The 16,059-nt window shown below is 41.7% G+C and overlaps 1 protein-coding gene across 1 annotated transcript in view; it reads left to right on the top strand.

Moving 5' to 3' along the window:
• Positions 1-6,994: 6,994 nt before the first annotated feature.
• BBX (BBX high mobility group box domain containing) overlaps positions 6,995-16,059 on the top strand; it is a 302,011-nt gene continuing 292,946 nt past the window's right edge. The window contains exons 1-2 of the mRNA XM_028134856.2: positions 6,995-7,102; positions 10,392-10,462. The gene's annotated coding sequence lies outside the window, so the exon portion shown is untranslated. The remainder of the gene's footprint in view (positions 7,103-10,391; positions 10,463-16,059) is intronic.

The raw sequence follows: 16,059 nt of genomic DNA, 5'->3' as shown, positions 1-16,059 counted from the left end.
TGCTAACCCACTGGGAGGTAGGTGCTCTGGGTTTTGCTTTAGTCTATGCTTTTAAAAATGACTTGAAAAAAAATGTAAGGAAGGCATCAAATGTGTGAATGAACCAAAGATGGTAAAATCAATAGAAATATGCTGAATGAAATAATCAGCATACAAAAAGATGTGACAAAATGGAATTCTGAGCTGAGTTTCATCAGCTACAGGAAAAAGAAAAAAAAAACTTGACCATTTATTGGGTGCTATATGACAAGCTATGTTTTAAATATTTTACATATATACATATATTATTTTAATTCTTAAAATAATCTTACGAGGTATATATTCCCATCCCTTTTATACATGAAGAACTGAAGCAAAGAGAGGTTATGTAATATGTCCAAGTCCACAAAGTTAGTGCTGGGGCTAAGTAATATATATATATATATGATTAAGTGTCCATCCGTCCAACCAGTAGCTATGACACGCACTGATCACCAGGGGCAGACGCTCAACGCAGGGGTTGCCATGACGTGCACTGGCCATTTAAAAATAAATGGCACCACGAACCTGGCACTGACAAACCAACTCTCTGCTTCCCCCAAGTGGGACACAGGCCCTGCCACCACCCCAGAGCGACACCCCACCAAATCGCAGCCAACACTGCCTAGACCCGGAGCAAAATGTGACCCACGGAGCAAAATGTGGCCCACAGCCCAGCCGAGTCCGGAAACGGTCGCTGTGGGCGCTGGGTAATGACGTCACATAGCAATGCCCGGCTTCCTCTCCCTAGTGACTAGCCTCCTTAGAGTTTCTTCAGCCTAGGAACCCGGCTTGCTTTACAGCCAGGTGCAAACATTTTACAGTTTAACCAAATGTTTGTGAAGTGTTTTCACATGCCTCATCTCATTTGATCTCCTGGACTCGGTAGAATCCTATTTTCTTTTCATTAGCTGGAAAACGGAGATTTAGAAAGTTTTCAAACTTGACCCGACTGAAAAGTAAGAAATGGTGGAACTTGAAAATAACTTCAGGTTTTCTCACTGCACAGAACATAGTCAAACACTGCTACAGTTAAATATTTTACCCTTTTTTTCTCCCTGCATGATCTACAATAATGATCTGATTCGTGTTGATATTTACTGCTGTGTTGCTGACAATTACCTGAAAGAGAAATTGGGGTGCTTCACTGGGCTGGAAAAAGTTTAGCTAAATCAGAAAGCAGGTCTAATTAAGCAAGTTTATTTGTATATATAAAAGGCTCAGTTGACTCCCGCATGCCTTATACATATAAAGCTCTCACTGGCCCAATCACACGCATGTGTTTCGATCTATCATTGTCGATCATGAATTTGGTTGACACTTCTATTATAGAGAAAGGGTGAACAGTGATAGTAAAATATTTCTTGTAATTAATTCCCTTTCAATGTGCACGAATCTGTGTACCAGGATACTAGTGTTGTTATAACTCTAAAGCCTTGGATCTTAACCACTGTGCAATACCTGGGTCATTAAAGTGTATGTCTCAGTTTCCTAAAATAAATTATATAGGGCATCCCAAAAATACATACACACATTTTGAATAATTTTAAAGGCAGTGTTTATTAAAATACATTTAATTTTCAAAATTGAGCTATTAGCTGTTAAAGTATGTATACATTTTGTGGGGGATAAAACAGGTTGTTTAACAGCACACATTTAAAAAAAATTTTTTGGAGAATAACAGTATGGGTCAGCAGAGTGTTCCATCTCGGCTGCAGTAGTAGAAACTTTGTTTCAAAGTTAGGGAGCCTTGGTCATGCTGTCTTGCACATAGCCTCAGCCCCCACCTGCTCTGGATATGCCACTTGAAGGAGCATGTAAACAAAGATAATAGGCAAAGTTTAAGAGAAGACTAAGAATAGAGAATGGTGGCCTAGGAAGAATGTTTTAAGGAACCAGGGCTATTTGCTTGGAAAAGACACAACTCAAGGCAGGAGGTGGTCATGAGAGCTATTTTCACATATTTCAAGTGTCACAGGGAAAAGGAATTTAGATTGTTCTGTGTGGTAACAAGGAAATAGAAAAGGGAGCGATGGATAACATTTAAGAGGAAAGGAATTATGTTAAATCTTGGGAAGACGTCTACTATTCAAAACCATCAGAAGATAAAACAGATTTGGGAAGAAGAGGGTTCCCAGGAGCTCGATGTGTCACCGCAGCCTACCTTGTTGGGGATGTTGTTAAAGCTTCTAAAGAGAAAGTGGCTAGAAGGACCATCTAATGCTAGTGCTTACTGACTTTATTTTCAAATCCATTAGTGTAAAACCATCGTCCACTCAGAGACCTATTTTTATGGTCTGATCCTTAAATGACTCCTTGGGTATTCCTCCTACTTCCAAAGGCAGCTAGCCTGCAGAACTAGGTAGCTAGAACTTTAGTACTAACCCAGCTTTGCTACTAGCTGTACGATATAAGGGAATCATTTAGCCTTTCCCTGCTTCTTTTTTTTTTTTTTTTCATCTTTAAAAAGAAGGTCCCTCTATCTGTCTCACCTACCTCATATGGATATATTTGTGAGTACGCTAGGCTATCTTACATGTGATTTGGAAAATTGAAACGAAAGAAAGGTGTAATCTATGATGACTAATGTAAGTTATATTCCCCATACCTGGGACCCCTAACTTTCTCTGGCACTTCCCTCTGTAGATTTTCTCTGGTCCTACTTAGGATTTATAGTCTTTTTGATTACTTGTTTTGTTCATTTGTTTTTTATAAATCTTTGTTGCGTTAACTGTTACATGTTAGGCAATGCACACATTATTGTGCTAGCCACTGTTGAATAACAAAACGATTAATGGAACATCATAATTTTCTTCAAGGTGCTTGCCATCAAATAGAGATCTCTATCAATACACAGATAATGTAATACAAGGCCAGGTATTTAATGCCTCAAGAATAATACAGATAAACTGCTACAGAAGATCACAGGAGAGTGGGAATTATGAGAAGCTTTGCCTAGCGTCACTCTAGAAAAGCAAGGTATAAATCCCTAACTCTGCTGGGACCAAGTAGAAGCTGGTTTTCGTTGAGATTACACATTTTTGCATTGGTGTTGAGAACTGGTCCAATTGTCTGAGTTTCAATTTTTAGTCTCTTTGCATTGGCCTTGAGGAGAGAGGTGTTTTTTTTTTTTTTCTTTTCTTTTCTATTAATTTCGTTTACAGAGAAAAAAAGTGAGCTCAGCAAGGTCAAGTACAAGCCAAAAACTTATGCAAGGCAGACCCTCATCAGTGCAACTATCTAGAGTTTCAATGCACAAAACAAGGCTTGTTTCAAAGAGTGATTTATTACAAGTATGCCTTTTTAGGTGTTTAATAATGGCCACCCAATAAAATGTTTGCTTTTTCCTGGGATCAGGCTTAATTCCTTTTTATGCTGAAGTTAGTTGAATGTAGGCTAAAAGGAAATTGTCAACACTAGAAGTAAATTGCAACAGGTTTCATAAACTCCATTTGATAAGAGGGTTAAGTCTTATAACCTCTGCAAAACAGCTGTCACTTGCTTGTATGTGGGAAGAACAAATTAAAATAATATTTATGGAATATTTAGTGTGTCCTGGCTTAAACATTTTACATATATTATTTTATTTATGGATACTCTTATTATTCCCATTTTATAAACTAGGAAACTGAGTCTTAGAATGATTAAGGAATTTTTCCAAGTTTACATTTAGGAAGTAGTGACATCAGGATTGGAATTAGTATAAAGAAGTAATATATGAATAAAGAAACAAAATCTTATTTATAGATCTACATAAACAACCTACGCATAAACAACCTTATACATACACATTTACATATATTTAAATTTACTTTCCAAAAATTATTTTATGTGGTTTACAACAGAGGACTCATAAAATAAAAGTAAGATAATGAAAAATTAAGAGGCCATGAGAAGGAAGATTATGCTAACCATATGAACTTAACCTGTATCATCAAATGTGAAAACAAGAAAGGAAAACCATAGACCCTTTTAAAAGCCTTTTACCCATAACGGTTATTTTTATCTTCATAAATTTACATTATAAAATTGAATAAACTTTATGAAAGCTATGATTTTTCCTGAACAAATTTTTAATTTTAGAGCATCACTGGCACTTAAAATATCTCGATGTTTATTCTTAAATGAGATAGTTAAAATGCAAAAATATTTTCTAAATGGTAAAGTACTATATTACATTGATTTCTAAGCCTCTTTTCCTTACTTAGTGGTAAGGCCCTGTCTATCACACACGAGACTGGCATTCTATGTTCTATTCCATCACTTCTAGGAGCAGGCAAATTCCCTTTTCCAGAATCTGGCATGCACAAGTGCCCACCACATAGATCCTTCCCAATAAGTGATTTGCAAGCAAATATTAAATGATGGCTCATACTGCCACATGATGCCTAACATGCCACTGATATATAATGTGTGTGTATTTTTTAAATGTGTCATTCTTTTGATCTAAAGGCCCTGTTAACCCACCAGTTTCCCAGTAGTTATTTCTAAGCACTTTATGCTCTCTTGCATCATCCCTGGCCAGTTATCACCTCTCACTGTCAGAAGACTCCGAACTTGAATGCAAAACCCTGTGGCCTATGCTAAGGCTATAACATAGGACTCTGGGAAGAAAAGATTAAAACTCTTAATTTATTTTTATCTCATGCTTTTTCATTTCGTTTTTGTGAGTGTATGCTTTGTAATAAAAAAAATACATGAATGCAGTGGTACATTTTATACATATATTTAGGTACACGCTCAAACATTTTACTGATAGCAATGCATGATCTAAAAGGTTTGAAACTGTAGCTCTAAATAATTCTGTTAAACTCAGCATAACTCAACCAAAAAAATCCCATGACCATAAAGAAATAAAGAATGTTTTCCTATGGTTGGGTTAGGGGCAGGGGTGGAGAATGAGCTGGTCTTTTATATTTTTCATAACATAAATATACTAGCAAATAATTCACAACACTTCACTCAGCAATTAAATATAGCAACTTGTGTTGATTTTTTTTTTTCCTTCTTCATAAAAGAGCATAGTGAAATCCTAAGAGAGTTTTTTTTTTTTTTCTTCTGGTTTTTCCTTCATCTGCCTCTGGTCCCCGAAGTTTGTCATTTTGAAGGAATCATCGAGTTACTCAAAACCTGTGTTGAGTTTGAAGAGTCCAGTCCCGGGTTTAAGTTTCTTCTTCACTGGTATATTCTGTGAAATATTGAGCAGGTTAGGTAATTTGTCTCTGTCTCATTTCTCTTACTGTTAGAAGTCTTCGAACTTGAATGCAAAACAGAGATAATAACTTAGAAGCGACTTCATAGCAGTGTAGTGTAGGTAAAGAACACTTTGTTCCTTCTGTCAACTAAATGCAGTGTCATTAAATATAACCTTTAATATTATCAGTGTAAAATGCTGTGTATGAAATACTTTTGCCTTTTAAAAGTTATTTTCATTAAAAAATAAACAAAACACCATGTTTCTAAATATCACTGTTTACTAAACTTCATAAACTTAAGTTTTCTCAGTATCTATTTCTCTCTCTGTCTCTATCTCATTTGATAACTTTATGGTTATGAGAGGAAAACTGTAAGATAGCATCAAGGAAATAAAAGGGGATTTGAAGTAAGTTCTCTTATTCCGCTTTCCTTTAAGTTTTAAAACCATGCATTTAGGTCATACAATTGTAGTGTTTATTTAATCTTCAAAATGTTTGTGTTTAAGAGTAACTCACAGACTCTTAAATCAGAAGCACTCTTAAGAAAATATTTAGAGCCTATGACTATGCCTGGTATATAGCAGATGATGAGTAAACATTTAATGAAAAGAAACTGGGGAAAGCTTCTTATTTTAATTTTAAAAGAAAAAAATAAAAATAAAACCTAAAACCAATTCTGAGCATTAAAGTGACTAAGTTATTTGCTCAAAATTGGTTCAGCTAGTTTAAGAGTTGGGTCTAAAATTTATCCCTCTGAATTTCCAGCTTTGCACGCCCCCCCCCACCCCCCGCCCCAGCAACCTGTTGACCTGTTTATATAGAACTGTCAAATATAATCTGCCAAAGATGCATCATAGAAAAAAAAAAAAAAGTCAGAAAGAACCCCTTGGGTTCACCATCTCCAAGTCACCCAACATGTGATGTTCACATATGATGTGAAATATGTAAAGTCAATATCACATATGTAATATGCAAAATACAAATCTTGCAATATCGACTCAAATGTCTAATTTTAAAAGAAAGGCACCATAGACAATCTTCCGTGACTTATTCTACCTTATAGCATTGTGTATGCCCATGCAGGTGACCTGCAGTCCTCGGACCAGCTAAAAGTAGATTGGCGATTTCAGCAGAATGTTTATCTTTGTTTCTGTGTATTTCTGTATTGATTTTTCTGCATTTACCTTGGAATGAAGCATTAACAACCTGGATGTACTATAGTCCTAATAAACTTATCTTGCACTATTTTGGCCTATGTGATAGCTAACCCATTGACAAAAGAAATTCAAGCTGATAAAAGCCTTTCTCAGTCACTTATCAGCCAGGTCAGGCTGTAAAATCATAACATAACGCATGCCTCTTCCATGGGGCACCACACAGCAACGATTAAAAAAAACACAAAACCCTCACTTCCATATCCAGGGGAGTTATAGTTTATTACTATCACCCTCCCAAGTCAAATGGACACCAGTTTCAAGCCTTGCAACTTGGTGCACACAGGGTTTTTCGCCCATTCCTCACTCTGCCGGGCCTCTCTACCTGTGTCCCTCTCCTGCTGTCTACAGGTCCCGAACATTAGAAAAATAGAAAATGTGATGATCTTTGTGTGTCTCTGTGAAATGTGTGTGTGCGCGCGTGTGTTTGGGTGTAACGGGCCTCCTGTTTGGCCGCGCGGCCTGTCCGTCAGGGCGCGGGCCAATGGCAGGCTGCCTTATATAAAGTGAGTGTTTTCAGTCTCTCCGGGTTGCATGTACTGTATGTGGAGCAGTGTACAGTGAAGCGGAGGCAGAGCGGCTCCGCGAGCTCCTCTCCACTTTCCCATAGAGAACCCCTGACTGGCCGCGGAGGGCGAGCCACACACACGCCCTCGCGGCCGGCGAGCCCGCGAGGTAAGCGCCCCCCGCAGCCGCAGCCCTTCCCGGGCGCTCTCCCCGCACTTTCTGTTTTCCTCCTCACTTGCGAGCCGCCCGGCTGCAGCCCCAAGGACTCCGCGGCAGGAGCAGCGGCGGCGGCGGCGGCGGCGGCGGCAGCCGGTAGGGTGGACTTGAGGAAGACGGAGGGAACCCCGCGCGCCGGGAGCCGCCGCCAGCCGGCCCGCTCCCCGGGCACTTTCCCCCTCCGCCAAAACTTTGGGTCGGGAGAGGTCGGGGGCGAGGGTCGCGGCGGCCGCGCCGGCGGCGGGGGGGAAGCGGGGGGCGCGGAGGCAGTGCCCCGCGGGCGGGAGGCTGGGGGCCGGGCTGGGGAGGAGTAGGCCAGCCGGTGCCAGGCTGCGTTTGCAACCAGCACCTCTCGGCGCCCGGGCAGCGCCGCCCGAGAGGGGCACCGGGGGGCCGGGGCGCGGGCAGGAGCAGCCCGAGGAAAACAACAACAGCCCTCACGCCGGCGGGCGGCTCGTGGCCGCCCGGGGAGCCCCAAACTTCATCTTGGCGAAAGTACGTGGGATCGCAGCCTGGTCTCGGGCTGCCGGGGAGGTGGGGCCTGGGGGAGCGCAGGGGCAGGGGCAGGGGCCGGGGAGGAAGGTACGGGGAGCCAGCCCGCGGCGGGCTTATGGAACGTTTCGTGTGCGCCGGGGACCGGGGAACAGCAGCCCAGCGGCTCGTTCATCTGGAGAGTTGGGATTCGGGTGTTCCGGCCCCGCGGATCGCTGCCCTCTCACCCCCCACCCCTGCCCAAATGCGCGGCGAGTAGAGAAAGTGCTGTTTTAGTGCCGGAGTGGCCAGGAGGAAGAATAGGGGGAGAGGGAAGAGGGCGAGGGAGAAGGGGAGACAGAAGAGGGAGGGAACGCGGTGGGGGGGGGGGGGGAGGACGAGAGAGAGAGAGAGAGAGAGAGAGAGAGAGAGAGAGAGAGAGAGAGAAGAGGAGAGAGAACGGGAGGGAGAGAGAGAGAGAGGAGGGGGAAGAGGAGGGAGGCTGTGTCAGGATTTTGCTTGAATGTGGGATTATGTTGTGTCAATAAGTTTAAGGTGGAGAGAGCAAGGCTGGGGGTGGTGGCGGCGGGGAGGAGGAAGGCCTGGGCTGTTTAAAGTCTCCTTTCTGAAGGTAAGTTGTGGCATTGCACGGTCGCGATGACAGAAAACTTGCAGATCCTTTATCCGGGGATGGGGTCGATGCCTCCAGAACGAGCTCCCCAGCCCTCTGGAGCCACACTCGTGTTACCCCGGTGTTTGCCGCGATCCGGGTCGCCCGTAGATTACAGAAATCAGACCCGAGGTTTCTTTTCCTCCTCCTCCACCTCGCCTCGCTCGCTCGCTCACCCTCAGAAATGTATTTATTATTTTTATTTTTATTTTTTTTTGGTATTGTATGAAACTTAACGTAACTGAGACCAAACCCCGAGTCCCAGTAATTTTACAAGGACCCTGAATCCGAGAATCTGGAACACGTTCATGTGTGAAATAATCCGAGATCATTTCTGCTAAATGAGGAAGGTAAAACGAAACGATGCAAAAAGCTAAGACACAACATGTACGACAGAGGGGGGGGGGGGGGGGGGGAGAGGCGAGAGGGAGAGACGGAGAGAGCAGCTATTTTTTGCTTTCCTTTCTGTAGAAAGGAAAATACAGCGTGCATGCCCCTTCCCTCCCGGGGTGCAGGGTCTCGTGGATATTTTAACTGTCTGAGGACGAATCAGCCCAGGTGGATCTTGTTGAAAAGTTTCGCGAGGTGGGGGGGAGCCACGGAGGGGAAGGTGGGTGGAGGTTGTGGGGGATGGGGACGGAACGAGCTCGGCCTCTGCTAATGATCCACTGGCCTGGGGCTTTGAAACCATTGCCCGTCCTGCTAATGACACGTCCAGTCCTCCTCTCCCGGCCGCGGCCGCCGCGCCGCCGGGGACGGGGGTACTTTCCCCGCCAGGGCAGGGACGTTCCTCGCCATCCCCGGGGGCGGCCCACTCGCGGCGTGGGGGCTCTCACGCGCGCCCCCCTGCGCGCCGCCACCACCTCTGCTCGCGCGACTTCTGTAGCCAGCCCCGCGGCGAGGGGGTGCGGGGGTCCCCGGCGCGGACGTCCCCGCGCGGCCACCCGGCGCCCGGCCCCACGCGCACCGTGCGGTCCAAGCCCGGAATGGCAGCGCCGGGCCGGGCGGCGGTGCCTCCCCGGGGGGCAGCGGAGGCAGCAGCGGTGGCGGCGGGATCTTCGCCGGGGCCCGCGGGAGGAGGAGGAGGAGGAGGAGGAGGAGAGGGAGGAGGAGGAGGAGAGGGAGGAGGAGGAGGAGGAGGGGAAGAAGGAGGAAGAGGAGGAGAGGGAGGCTTTTCTGCTCAGATTGCCGCCAGTTCGAGCGGCCACGGGTACAGGGACACCCCACTCGTTGCTCCTCCGTTATGAAAAGGTGTTTAGCGGACTTTCACGCCCGGAGTGTGGGATTTGCACTTCATTTTTTTTTTTCCTCTCCCCTCTTCCCCAAAGCAAGATGGACTCTATTCCCTTTCTCTCTCTCCCTCTGCCTCTGTCTTGTCAGCCTTTAAGATCGACATTTTGTACTAAGATGCAAACTTGATGGTGACCAGCAACAAAGCCAGGGTGGGATCTCTTGCTCCCTTCCTCCCTCTCCGGTTCCTAGCTCCCCCAACCCCCGAACTGGTGGCCCTGCACTTGCCGCCCTGGGCACTGGTAACGTGTTTCCTCGCTCGGTTCCTATCTCCAATCTCGGGATTGTGACCGGAGCCCGGCGTTTGGGCGACGGCTGTGGGTGGCAGCCCTGCTCTGCAGGGCCGAGGGCTGCGCTACCTGGATCCGCTGCCATCGCAGTGCTACCTCCTGCCGGCTCCTGGGCACCTAGGAGGCTCCGGCTGCCGATCGATTGCTATGATTTGGTTACTTACTGGTGTATTTGTCCTGGGGGTGGCGATCACTTTGTGCAAGTTGATGAATGATCACGGTGTGGGTTTTGGGTTTGCAGAATGGATCAACTTTCTGCTTTGCACAGACGGGGAGTAGGGAGAGAGGGTGCTTGAGACACCTTGAAATGCCAGCTGGGCTACCCTCGGCCTCTGCCCTCTGAATGCAGGGAACTTCTTGGCCTTTATTGCCCCACACGTCCAGCATGGGGGTGGAGGAAGGGGAGGGGTTGGTGGGAGATGGACTTCTAGCTTCCGGATCCTTCATAGATGTCGCAGGAGTTGGGACTCTTGTAAAGCTCTACCATACTGATGATGTGCCTTTATTTGATACTTTATAGGTCACTATCATATGACAAAGGCTTTGCCGCAGTTCGTCTTCTTCCAGTGTACTTTCCATTTGCCTTCCTGGGTAAGTATGCAAACTCTTCATACAGGAGACCTGGATGGCTGTTAGTAGTGATATAAGGGTCCTTAACTGTTTACAAGAGGATGCTTTTTTGGGCTTGCAACACCCCAGAAAGCTTGTTTCACTGAAGTTCCCACAACAGAAGCCAACTTAGGATTCTCAGTATTTAGACTTCAGCTGCTATTACTAATATTTTAAGATTGTTTAAATGTTCATTTCACGTTAATCTGCAAGTAAGTGTTATTTGAAAACTTATTTTCAAATAAGGATTTTAATTGATAATGTAATTTACGGAATTGGAGGCCTAGGATATTTAATGCTAGATAAGTTTGTGGAAAGATTGCAGCTTATAAATGGAGACCATTATTAGAAACCCAAAGAAGCATTGTACAGAAGACCTCTCTGATTATAGTGAGCGACATTTGCTTACTCTTTCCCAGGTTTCTTTCTTGGGTAACTTCTGTTGTTTGTGACAGTTACTTTTATGGGGAAGGGTGGACTGGGTAGTGTAGTATATCTAGCATTTAGTGTACCAACCAGCTTGATTCTAAAGGCAAATAACCATGACCAAATTGATCCTAATTTCCTTCAAAATGTAAGTATTTGGAGAAATTTGGTACATTTTAACAGCCTATATATACAATAAATAGTGACTTTGAAATTCATTATTAAGTGACTTTTTCCGATGTATGCCTCCTGTAAGGAAAAATCTGTGAAATAATGTGTGGGATAGCAAGTGTCTGAAAAGTTTGTGAGAAGTAATGAATTGTCTAGCTGAAAACTGAGCGTTTGTAGAGTATTTGAAGGCATCACGGTGAGCCCAAGTGTAGAAAACCAACTTGTAATTTTGCCCCTCCACTATAAGGAAATCCTCAGGTACTCTTAAGTTGCTGATATGTTAAGGAAACTGGTTGTACTAAATTGTGTAAATCAGCTATGTTGCTTTGTAATACTACCACAGTAGAAGATAGGATTATATTTTGTGGATGAAAATGGACTTGGACTCAATTTTTCATAAAAGAAAAAGAAAAGGGAACTTATCTGTATTGTTTCTTGGCTTCCTAGGATACTGTGTGCATTCTTAAAGGTCCTCTTAGTATTAAGAGGAATTGAGTTTGAAGACCAGGCCTTTCTGGTAGTTTCCAGACAGTAGCAAAATATACTTTGACATTGCTGAGATATAATATAAAGTATTGCTGAGAATCTTAACTGAGATATAATTTAAAATATCTAGCATCTTTTATGAAATGTAAATATCACATTACTTCAGGTAGTTTTGAGACCTTCCTAATATATCACATATAAAACAGGCCAATTGGAGTAATCAGAATGAGATGGTTCTGAAAGATGAATTTAGTGCACACCAAAATATGTGGATTTCATGTCTTTGATTTTTTTTTTTAAAGCTTATTTGGAAGAGAAGTTTTTTTCATTTTTGAACGTATAGCAAGAGTATTCAAAGTGCATTCCTGATTACTAAAGAACACCATAGTTGCACATTATTTTGTTCACTGGAGCAAACTTTTAATGTTAGTTCTTTTTCCATGGATATATTTAAAATGGGAATCTGTAATTTCCACAATAAAAGCTATTTGATGGTCTCTTATATTTATTTGAGATATCAAATAACTGCTTCATTAAAACAATATTTTCAAGAATAGACTTGGTCTTAAAGTCAGAGTAGTTTTTATAGTTCAAAACTTATTGTGGTGACCTAAAAGTCACCCTAACAGTGAATTGCTAGTTATTTGCATTTGAGGCTTGATTATCAAAATGAGAATTTAGATAAAGGTTTGCTTCTACATTGCCAAATTTTCCCAAACTTCACATTTCATTATTCTGCATATCTCTATTAAGTTCTGAAACTGAAGCCTTAATTTGCATTTCATTTTTAATGCTCGCTATTGAAAAGGAGAATTATCTATGTTGATTTTCAGTGCTTATATATTTGGAGGTACTCTGACAGTTTTAGAAAGAATCTTTCACTGGAGACTTAGATATTAACAAAAATTTGCAATTTTCGTACTTTTTAAAATCCATCTTGATCTTCGTATCTAAATTAAAAAAAAAAAAAAAAAAAAAAGAGGTCCCAGGTTTGAGAGTTTGTGAGATAGCTCTGCTTTTAGGTTACATATAGCTCTGCTTTACACCTTTAAAAGTGTATGACACCTTTGACCTTAAATACCTGATCTTTATACTAAAACCATTGAAACAAAATTGTTTTTAGACATTTGAGTGAAAGCTAGGGTGAATATGTAATAATTATTGTTCATTTGTGCTGTAAGAAACTATGTAATTGATAAGGTTTTTTTGTATGTAGTTAAAGAAAGAAGAAAAAGACAGTCTTAACCTGCTGCAACTCATAAAACCTAACTAGGCAGTTAAAGTTAGCCATATTTTTCAGTAAAATTATAAGCATAATATTTAATTATTAATCAACAGCTAACATACTTAAAGTTTATGTTTTCCTACATTTCATAAAGAGCATGGGTAAAGCAAGAGCCATATTTTATGGGATCTTACCATGAATATCAATTACTTTAATATTAGAGAACTTTAATAGAAGTAATAAAGACTTCACATCTCAACCCTATTAAAAAATCTTTTTGAAAATAGAGTCATTTTTGTTGTACTAACGGAAATCCTGAAATTATTGCTGTCTTACAAAAGTGCAAAAATGTTTAAAATTGTGATATTTAAATGTTCTAAATTAGTAAATTTAGGCAATTAACTGTGGCATATTGCATCACCACCAGTGAGGCATACCTGTATTTTAAAATGGTAACTTAAGCATGTGCTTAACTTAAGAAGATGACACTTTTCTTGAACTTGTTTGAAGTCTACCTTGTTTTGTTTTTTTTAACATTTCATTGTGAAGGGTACCTTTTAAAATAGGTCTGAGTAGTATCCTATATTTTTAGTCAGTTTTCTTCCTCTCACTGTGAAATGAAAATAATCTAAATTATAAGAGCGTTGTAATTTCATGGCTTCGTTTTTTATCACATGCCCCAGGTAAATTGGTGCAGGTGGTCCTCAGGCTACACTTAGAGAACACTGCGCTGAGGGAAGTAAAGACTAAGGCCAAAGACTGAATGGAGGATCTTACAGTTTGAAAATTCTGTGACTGTCATTCAATCAGTAGGTTTGTACTACCTCAAGGGCAGTTATCACATACTGAGTCGAATTGCAGAGATTTCTATATTTTAAGTCATACCTGAGGAAAGCACTTTGTGAGTATAGCTTCACTCAACATTCCTATGTGTGCATATTATTCCCTAGAAGGCAATTACAGTTCCTTGAAACGCCAGGACATCATTTTAAAATGATAAAGGTATACCCAGAAAAATCCTCATGTGTTAATTGGGGTTGTTTTCATTTTTTTCTTTCAAAGAAAAAGATAAGGTGAGAATTAAAATAAGTATCAATTATACAATGGAAATGTAACATAAGGCAAGCTGCTAGAGAATTCTATCTAAAAGTATATATAGAGAGAAGGTGGAATACTAAGGAAATGAAAGACTTACATGATTAAATACTAATATAGACCATGAAACATTGACACACCTACCAAAATATAAACTTACTAAGTTAAAATGTGTGAGTCAGTTCAGGGATCTACATAGTGAAATGACTTCAGGTATGAGGTGGTTGTATAAAATACAAGGTAAAAATAAGAATGAGTTGGATTTTATGAAATCTTAGAAAAAAATAAAAATATTGTAAAATACTGATTAAGTAATTAAACCAATAGTTAAACATGGCCCTTGGGTAAAAAGATCAGGGGATAAATAAGCTCCTGGAATGGAATAACTGGGATTCTAAATAGGACATGGAAGGATTTTATTCACGAATTATTCCATACAAGGAAATAATTAAATAAAAAATCGATAATTTATTTCAAAGGAGAAATAAAAACAAGTACAAATAATTGTTTAAAGCAACTGTATTTCTTCAGTGTTTTTTAACTGAGGTGTGTGAAAGGAAATATCTTTTGTATCCCAATCCCCATATAAAAACTGAAACAAAAGTTTTCTGAAACAGTACTAAGAGCAGTGCCCTCTGATATTTTCTATTCCTATCCAACTCTACAAATCTAATCTGTTCCAAACCATTTTACTAAAAAATAAATAGAGTGTCATTCACTAAGTTGATTTTTATGATGTACAGTTTGAGAAACACCAACCTGGAGTGCTTGCTAAAAGTGGAGGTCCTCAGGCCCCACCCCCAGATATTCTGATTCAATGTGTCTGGTGTAGGGCTCAGGAATCTGCATTTCAAATGGTACTGCAGGGGATACTGAAACAGGCGCAGGGTACTCTGACACACTTTGAGAAACTGGTATAAGGGACAGATGGATAAAGATTGAATGGGAGTCATGCACGGAGTGTGGGGTTAGAGTTCACTGACTGCTGAGGTCTCTTCCAGCTTCAAGAGTCTATGACTACGTTTCAGTCATCATTTTGCAATACTGAGAGGACCTCCGTGCCCCTCTGTAGATATTCCTGTAGTAGCGGGTATGGTGCAAGGAACAGTGCTGCCTCTGTAGCTTATTAAGCTGAGAGAGTTTGAGCATGTCACTTCAGAATAAGCTTTCAATATCATATGAGCGAAAGGACATATTAATATTTACCATGCAACAGAATGAGAATTACAAAAACAGTGATGTCAGTAAATGACCCTTATCCAGAGTGAGCACTCAAAAGATAGTATAAGTTTTCATAGCTACATCTCACTTCACTCTAACTCCCCCTAAGACTGAAATTTCTCAAAACTGTACCTTTAATTTTCATTCTCCCTAAAGCAGCGATTTACAACCGGTGTGCTGTAGCACCAGTGTGCTACAAGAATTTTTAAAACATGGAATTCCTGACTATTTGGTCAGGGGCACTGATCTCTTTCCCTTAGTTCAGGGGTGGGGAACCTTTTTTCTGCCAAGTGCCATTTGGATATCTATATTATCACTAGAGGCCTGGTGCATGAAAACTTGCATGGGTAGGGTCTCTAGGCCTGGCTGACGATCAGGGCCGATCTGTGAGGCGACCGGCGGGGCAATTGGGGGGCCCCCGCTGGCACCCGCCTTTGGCTGGCCTGGTGCCACCCACTTGCCGGCCATGCCCCCCACCGCCACTGGTTGGGGCCTGTGAGCTTGGGTAGCTCCTGCATTGAGTGCCTGCCCCCTGGTGGTCAGTGCACATTATAGCAACCGGTCGTTCTACAGGTCGTTACACCCTTCAGTCGATTTGCATATTAGTCTTTTATTATATAGGATTCTGGGCCATACAAAATTACCAACTTAAGAATTAGCCTGCTATATTTGGTCAAACATTTAATTTTTAATTAATTCACCCCTAATGTTTTGGCAGGGCCAGAACCAAATGATTTTGAGAGCTTTATATGGTGTGCAGACTGTTTTTCCCCCACCCCTGCCTTTGATCGTCAAGTAAAAAATTGACAATAGCCAATACAACAATAGCCATCCAGTGTGAATGAATCAAAATTATACCTAATTTTTTTGTCATATTAGCAACATATACATATTTTTGGTGTGCTGCAGAATTTTAGTAATCCTATCCTATATCATAAAAGCCCAGTGACCGAGT

This window comes from Eptesicus fuscus, chromosome 3 (genome assembly GCF_027574615.1).
Source record: "Eptesicus fuscus isolate TK198812 chromosome 3, DD_ASM_mEF_20220401, whole genome shotgun sequence".
Lineage (NCBI taxonomy): Eukaryota > Metazoa > Chordata > Mammalia > Chiroptera > Vespertilionidae > Eptesicus > Eptesicus fuscus.
Note: the sequence above shows the minus strand (reverse complement) of the source record. Positions and strands in the feature narration are given on the sequence as shown.